The sequence below is a fragment of the Aquarana catesbeiana genome, linkage group LG10, assembly GCF_042186555.1.
Source record: "Aquarana catesbeiana isolate 2022-GZ linkage group LG10, ASM4218655v1, whole genome shotgun sequence".
NCBI classification, from domain to species: domain Eukaryota; kingdom Metazoa; phylum Chordata; class Amphibia; order Anura; family Ranidae; genus Aquarana; species Aquarana catesbeiana.
The window spans coordinates 256,798,131-256,804,875 of record NC_133333.1 but is presented as its reverse complement, the minus strand read 5'-3'; the positions used below and the strand labels follow the sequence as shown (position 1 = coordinate 256,804,875).

Sequence of the window (6,745 nt, the reverse complement as noted above, 5' to 3'; positions counted from 1 at the left end):
GCTGCCTCCATGTTCATACCAGGTACATATATAACTACAAACTATACACAAAAACAAAGGTATTTAGAAAAATGAACCCCCAAGATTACGATTGTTAGCATTAAACACATTGCAGTTACCTACATGTCTAAAAATACTGTAAAAAGGCTGTAGGTCCCCTTTAGGCTGATTTCATTATAACAGAAGCACCGCTCAGGCCCTCCGGCCATTTAAAAGCGTACATGCGTGTCTTGAAACAACTTCGTCTAATTTGAAAGAGCTGTTGCCTTGCCCATATCTATTCCAAATTAATAGTTGAGGAGAAAGCTAGCTGGAGCAGGTTTGTGAATTATATCCCCTCCTTGACAATTTATGCAGGTGCCGGGCGCCGCATGTTAATTAATGTGTGCCTGGCACAAACCTCAGCTAATTATTATACACAGAATATAAAACGCTTGTTGTGTTTTGTGCGGCCTCTTGAAAGGTGACCATTCAATGCTTTCCTCCTCAGATCATCACAGATGGATCACATACCACATACTTTAAATGTAGACAAGTACTTTATTTTAAAGTAACCTTGTTTTGATTTTTTATATGAATCGGCACATACAATTTTCTCTAGGATTCTGGGGTAGAAATTGAAAACGTCGGTGTGAGCTGCACAGTTCACTGCAGTCATCCCATTAAGGTCGGTCCCATCAGGCACCACTGCACATGCATGGGATGGCATGGATGGGTTTGGATGGGATAGAGTAAGGTAAGGTGGGGTGGGGTGAGATGGGGTGGAGGGGGTGGGATGGGGTGAGGTAGGGTGCCATTTCTGGCAGCTATAATACAGCTTCTATGAATGGAGGTGGGAGGTGGGGGCATAGTCAGCACTCTTGATAAGTGCCTATGGCAGGCGGTGGCGGAAAGGGGTTAAAGGAGGCAACTCCATATTAGTGACAATAGGAGGAACTCTATAATAATGGCTTTTGGAATGAGATGTCCAGCTCCATAAAGACATGGTTTGGCGAGTTGGTATGTAGGAACTTGAGTGTCCTTCAAAGAGCCCCTGACTTCAACCCTACTGAAGACCTTTGAAACGCCAAGTGTGAGCCAGGTGTTCTCATCCTGTGTCAGTACCTGACCTCACAAAGGGGTAGAAGTTCCCACAGACACTCCAGAATCTTGTGGAAAGCCTTCTTGAGGGAGTGGAGGAACTCAAAAGTCCTGACCTATCGTTTTTTTAAGGTTTGGTTTGGTTTGGTTGGCGTGCTCCTTAAAATATAAGGAGCACGCCAACTGCAGACACTCCAGAATCTTGTGGAAAGCCTTCCCGAAGGAGTGGAGGAACTCAAAAGTCCTGACCTATCGTTTTTTTAAGGTTTGGTTTGGTTTGGTTGGCGTGCTCCTTAAAATATAAGGAGCACGCCAACTGCAGACACTCCAGAATCTTGTGGAAAGCCTTCCCGTAGGAGTGGAGGAACTCAAAAGTCCTGACCTAGGGTTTTTTTAAGGTTTGGTTTGGTTGGCGTGCTCCTTAAAATATAAGGAGCACGCCAACTGCAGACATTCCAGAATCTTGTGGAAAGCCTTCCCGAAGGAGTGGAGGAACTCAAAAGTCCTGACCTAGGGTTTTTTTAAGGTTTGTTTGGTTGGCGTGCTCCTTAAAATATAAGGAGCACGCCAACTGCAGACATTCCAGAATCTTGTGGAAAGCCTTCCCGAAGGAGTGGAGGAACTCAAAAGTCCTGACCTAGGGTTTTTTTTAAAGGTTTGGTTTGGTTTGGTTAGCGTGCTCCTTAAAGTATAACCTCCTTGTCGTCAGCACACAAGCCGCACTAACTGTACACTTGGTAGGAAGACGCAGCAAAACAAAAACCAATAACTCGGGCAGCCTTTCTGCAGCAGGAAATAATTATTTATGATTAGGCCCGGGGATGATGTATGCCCTCACGGGTGATAAGGTTGGCTGGAAGGAGAACCTGCAATTACATTTTATCAGTCTACATATAAAAGAAAATTAAGAACATTTATCTTTCATACGTGTTTTCTCTTTCTCGCCGTTTCCTCAGCCTGATTTATGCGTCGTGGCGCTTCATGTTTTTTTAGAGAAAGATCAAAGGAAAGAAAAAAAAATAGTGTATAACGTGTACAATGGCTGCTTATCGAGGGGGGGGGGGGGCAGAAAAGTGATAAGGAGCTCAGCGCAGGTACACTGAATAATGAAACAAATGACACAGTATGCAACAGTATCGCCCAATGAGGTGGGAGGGCTCACGGTAAAGTAAAGTTTAGGAAGTAATGAGGAGGTATTTCTTGTGCATCCTTTCTAAAGCTGCCACAGCTTGAGTAGAGAAGCCCTGTCCACTGCCAGCATGCTGCAGAGAAGACCCCTTGTTCACTGTGTGGAAGCAGTGGTCTCTCTGTAGAGATTCAACATGCCCCTACTGAATCAGACCCATAGTTTTGTAATCAGCTCATGCTCCCTGCTGATTGGAGAGCTTTAGCTCTGATTCAGCAGAGAGGGGCATGTCAGACCTCTGCAGAAAGAACACTGCTTCCCCGCAGCGAACAAGGGGGCCTTTTCTGCAACATGATGGCAGAGGACAGGCTTCTCTACTCAGACTGTGGCTGCTTTTGAAATCTCCCTGAAGATACACAATACCTCCTCTTCAGTGGCGCCGCTGAAAATGTGCCGTATTTATCGGCGTATAACACGCACCTTCAATTTAAGAGGAAAGTTTCAGGTAAAAAAAAATTGAAGCAAAATAATGGTCAGTGCCCATCAATGCGCCTGATCTGTGCCCATCTGCAGCCTCAATGCAGCCTGATCTGTGCACATCTGCAGCCTCAATGCAGCCTGATCTGTGCCCATCTGCAGCCTCAATGCAGCCTGATCTGTGCACATCTGCAGCCTCAATGCAACCTGATCTGTGCCCATCTGCAGCCTCAATGCAGCCTGATCTGTGCCCATCTGCAGGCCTCAATGCAGCCTGATCTGTGCCCATCTGCAGCCTCAATGCAGCCTGATCTGTGCACATCTGCAGCCTCAATGCAGCCTGATCTGTGCACATCTGCAGCCTCAATGCAACCTGATCTGTGCCCATCTGCAGCCTCAATGCAGCCTGATCTGTGCCCATCTGCAGCCTCAATGCAGCCTGATCTGTGCCCATCTGCAGCATCAATGCAGCCTGATCTGTGCCCATCTGCAGCTTCAATGCAGCCTGATCTGTGCCCATCTGCAGCCTCAATGCAGCCTGATCTGTGCACATCTGCAGCCTCAATGCAAGCCTGATCTGTGCCCATCTGCAGCCTGATCTGTGCCCATCTGCAGCCTGATTCTGTGCCCATCTGCAGCCACAATGCAGCCTGATCTGTGCCCATCTGCAGCCTCAATGCAGCCTGATCTGTGCCCATCTGCAACCTTGATATGTGCCCATCCTGCAGCCTCAATGCAGCCTGATCTGTGCCCATCTGCAGCCTGATATGTGCCCATCTGCAGCCTCAATGCAGCCTGATCTGTGCACATCTGCAGCCTCAATGCAGCCTGATCTATGCCCATCTGCAGCCTCAATGCAGACTGATCTGTGCACATCTGCAGCCTCAATGCAGCCTGATCTATGCCCATCTGCAGCCTCAATGCAGCCTGATCTGTGCACATCTGTAGCCTCAATGCAGCCTGATCTGTGCCCATCTGCAGCCTCAATGCAGCCTGATCTATGCCCATCTGCAGCCTCAATGCAGCCTGATCTGTGCCCATCTGCAGCCTCAATGCAGCCTGATCTGTGCACATCTGCAGCCTCAATGCAGCCTGATCTATGCCCATCTGCAGCCTCAATGCAGCCTGATCTGTGCCCATCTGCAGCCTCAATGCAGCCTGATCTGTGCCCATCTGCAGCCTCAATGCAGCCTGATCTGTGCCCATCTGCAGCCCCAATGCAGCCTGATCTGTGCCCATCTGCAGCCTGATATGTTCCCATCTGCAGCCTCAATGCAGCCTGATCTGTGCCCATCTGCAGCCTCAGCATCTCTCATGCAGGAAATCACCGAGCAGTCATCTCCTGTTTACTCGGCTCTCAGTCGGCAGTCACATACACAGTCCCGCTTCCACCATCGGCATTGGACCAGCTCCTGTGATAGACAGAACACTGGTCCAATGCCGGTGGCGGAGGCGAGACTGTGTGTGAGCCGAGTGAGAGACGATTATACAGGAGATGACGGCTCGGTGAATTCCGGCGGCGCTCGTCCCCCTCCTTCCCCTCCAAGGTACACTATTGGGGTATAACATGCACCCGTCATTTGCCCCCTATTATCAGGGGGTAAACGTGCGTGTTATACGCCGATAAATACGGTAATTGGACTTTAAGAGCAGAAAGCTCAAGAAGAATTCAGACTAAACAAAAAAAAGGAGGGAGCAGCCAGGAAACAGGAAGGAGAGGAGAGACGGATGATAGCAGAATGGAGAGAACAGGAGATGAAAGAGAGATCAGAAGATCCAGAAGAAGTGAAGAAGAAAGAGAGAGATGAGGCCGTTCAGAAGATGCTGGATGAAGCAGAGAGTCAGTTAGAAAATGGTGGCACATGGCACAATCCACAGAAAAAGACAGAGCTAATTGCCCGTTTTACCTCAAAACTGGATCCTGTAATTCATTTTTTATGGCTTCTTCACACTTGTGTATTCCGTAACGCAGCGCAATCATTTTAAAAGGGTTAGCAGCACACCTCAACACGTGAACAAAAAGCAGACCTGCACCATGTTAGGCAATGTAGCTCACCATGGCAATCAGTATGCAGAGGATGCTGGGGTTTCTCATAAGCAAGCCCTGCATTACCTGCATGTGTGTAAGTAGCACTATATGCAATGATATGTTCCCACTTCTACTAGGAGAGAGGAAAGGGGTGTGTCCTTCTAAGACATTGAGGCCTTGATAATCCCAGAACAACCAATCACGTACTTCTCCAGGTTTAGGGCGGGCGCCTGTGCCCCCCACCCGCAGTGTTTGCCCACAGCGGGAGCCTGTCAGCAAGTCGCGGCCAATGGTTTACAGTAGTTACCTGCTGATTGGCTGTGTGCAATCACAGCCCAGAGCTCTGTGTTGACAAACAACACAGAGCTCTGTACAGAGGGAGCGATTTGTCAGTTTCTCATCTCCGCAAAGCAAGGATAAGAAACTGAGAGATCTTTTAGTAAAAGCAGCACATATTACGCACATTATTAGGCACATACTATACCCCTCAATTGCCCCTAGATGTTAACCCCTTCCCAGTCAGTGTCATTAGTATAGTGTCAGTGTATAGTATTATTACTCTATTAGTGTCACTGGTGATGTCAATGGCAGTTAGTCAGTCCCCCCCTCCCAGTATCAGGTAGTGTGAGATTGCCCACCGCACTATCACAGTTCCATTATAAGTCCCTGATCGTCACCATTGGTAGTATAAAAAAAATAATTCCAGTGTATATACCATGGTTTGTAGGCACTATGACTTTCACACAAACCCATTAATACACACTTTTTTCAAGTACTCGTCAATACTTGTTACCAATACTTTTTTTTAATGTCATGTGACAGTTTTCAAAGAACAATACAGACTAATGATTATGAGGCTGCACTGATGGGGCACTGATGAGGTGGCACTGAATGGCACTGATGGGGGGGGCACTGATAAAGAGGCACTGATATGCAGCATTGATGGGAACTGGTAGGATTAGGTGGCACTGATGAGGTGGCACTGAGGGGCACTGATGAGGAGGCCCTAATATGCAGCACTGTTTGGCACTGATATGATTAGGTGGCACTGATGTGCAGCACTGATAAGTTGCACTGATTAAGCAGCACTGATAGGATTAGGTGGCACTGATGGGCACGGATTATGCAGCACTGATAGGTGGCACTGATTTTGCAGCAATGATGAGCACTGATAGGTGGCACCGACTGGTGGCTGGCACTGATAGATGGCACTGACTGATGGGTACTGATAGGTGGCACTGACTGATGGCTGGCACCGATAGGTGGATGGCACTGATAGGCGGCACTTATGGGTACTGATGGGCAGGCACTGAAATGCAGCAATAAATGACATGTGAGGAAAGGAAGGATTTATTTTGCAATGCTATGCTGCAAAGCCCATCTTGGTACACCGTGCACTCGGCCGCAGTAAGTAGCAGCGGACATCTTGTTACACCCAGCCCGAACTATATGGGCTGGGTGTAACAAGATGTCCGCTGCTGGCTTACTGTGGCCAAATGCAGGGTGTACCAAGATGGGCGTCGGGATGCTCAACCGCTGGCGGTGACCGAATGTGACGGCTCCGGTCACCGATCCTGATAGAAAATGCAGCTGCACCCCGCACCCCTGCCAGCTTACCTAGTTCCACTGCTGTTGAGGACTCGCCTGCGCTTTGCCCTCTCTGCCCACTGACTTCCGGTTGCGCGCAGCAACGCCACCTCTCCCAGATATCGGATTGTAGGCATGGGGAGCATTTGTGTAAGTATCTGTACCGATACCGATACTAGTATCAATATCGGGACAGCCCTACATTTTGGCCAAAATTTATGAAGAAATTTGATTTATTACATTTCTTATTGGCCATGTTTTATAGCAGAAAGTAAAAAATATTGTTTGTTTTTTTCAAAAATGTCAGTCTGATCTCATTTATATCACAAAAAAAAAAAATCGCAGAGGTGATCAAATACCACAAAATGAAAACTCTATTTGTGTAAAAAAAATGATACAAATTTTGTTTGGATACAGCGTTTCATGGCCGCGCAATTGTCAGTTAA

At 47.7% G+C, this 6,745-nt stretch overlaps 1 protein-coding gene across 1 annotated transcript in view; it reads right to left on the bottom strand.

Moving 5' to 3' along the window:
* The window catches only part of NPHP4 (nephrocystin 4), a 354,636-nt gene that overhangs the window by 258,114 nt on the left and 89,777 nt on the right, over positions 1–6,745 (bottom strand). The window lies entirely within an intron of this gene.